The sequence below is a fragment of the Corylus avellana genome, chromosome 6, assembly GCF_965113065.1.
Source record: "Corylus avellana chromosome 6, dhCorAvel1.hap1.2, whole genome shotgun sequence".
Classification (NCBI taxonomy): domain Eukaryota; kingdom Viridiplantae; phylum Streptophyta; class Magnoliopsida; order Fagales; family Betulaceae; genus Corylus; species Corylus avellana.
This window is the reverse complement of record NC_142495.1, coordinates 17,810,230-17,811,602: the sequence shown is the minus strand read 5'-3', so window position 1 is coordinate 17,811,602 and position 1,373 is coordinate 17,810,230. Positions and strand designations below refer to the sequence as shown.

Below are 1,373 nucleotides of genomic sequence, written 5' to 3'. Positions count from 1 at the left end.
CTGCGCTCGTCAACTGCCGCATCTTCATTCGTACACTAACTCGAGTGCAATCGAGCACACATCAGCGCGATCGATCGCACTCACAGCAAAGGCAACAACCACAACAAGTTCAGTAGATTTTAGCCAAAAGATTTTGGTCCATTTTCGTGAGTTTTTAGTTTCTGTTTAAATTAATTTTTGCGTGCAATTGTGTTTAGTTAGTTTAATATAATTTAATTTAGTTCCATTCATTTCAGTTTTTTAGTTTGTTAGGTTGTTAGCTCCTTTTTGCATGTTCAGTTGTATGTCTTTAAATCTGGAGTTAAACATTTTTTATCCCGAAATTGAAAGAACAGTGAGAGAAAATCTAAGATAGCCACCAAACTCACCCACCAATTCTCAAAGTTCCAAGTCTGATTCGGAAAAGTCTGTTAAGATGGGAGAACGAAATCAACCTAGATCCCTTAGGGAGCTGTTCGTACCCAATATTACCAACACACCGTCGTGTATAGTGTTGCCAGCTACGCGCTTTGATCTGGAGCCGAGTACGATAAATCACCTTCCTGCATTTAGAGGATTAGAGAATGATGATCCATATGTTCATGTGAGGACCTTTTTGGAAATGTGTGACATTGTTAATACGCAAAATGCCCCAACAGAAGCGGTGCGTCTTTGGTTATTCCCTCTGTGCCTACATGATAGGGCGAAATCCTGGCTACTCAACAATAGACCTGGATCTATCACTTCTTGGGATATGCTGCAAAGCAAGTTTTACCACAAGTTCTTCCTAATTTCCAAAATCAATAACCTCCATCTACAGATCACCAATTTCTGACAGAAAGAAGGGGAAAGATTCACCGATAGCTGGGAGAAGTTTAAAGAGCTTACTATAAAATGCCCACCCCACGGGTTTCAGAATGAGGTGCTTGTTCAAATTTTCTACAGGGGACTAACACCAAGTGAGCGAAAGTCACTTGAGACTATGAATGGTAGAGAATTCTTAAGTCTTACTGGGGATGAAGCTTATAAAACTTTCGACGAATCGGCTAAACGAGCACAACATTGGAATTTTCAAAATAGTCAAAATAGTTGGGACAGACAACAACCCGCTCCCAAGACAGGAAGCATCTATGAGGTGAGGAACGATGCTGAATTAAGGGAGGAATTGAAGGTTCTCAGGCGTCAGTTTGATACGATGGTCTTAAATAAACCAGTAAATGTAGCAGATACTTACCAATTGGATGCATGCGGGTTATGTGATAGTCAAACGTACTTCACTCAAAACTGCCCAACTTTGTTAACAAAGTACCCAACTGAACAAGGCAATGCCTTCAATGAGTACAGAAAACCCACAACTGGACCATTTTCGAAAACTTACAATCCAGGGTGGTGGA

The 1,373-nt window shown here is 40.6% G+C and overlaps 1 non-coding gene across 1 annotated transcript; it reads right to left on the bottom strand.

Moving 5' to 3' along the window:
* Positions 1 to 784: 784 nt before the first annotated feature.
* LOC132173158 (small nucleolar RNA R71) lies at positions 785 to 891 on the bottom strand. The gene has a single exon (XR_009439254.2). It is a non-coding gene; the product is annotated as a small nucleolar RNA R71 (small nucleolar RNA).
* Positions 892 to 1,373: the final 482 nt, after the last annotated feature.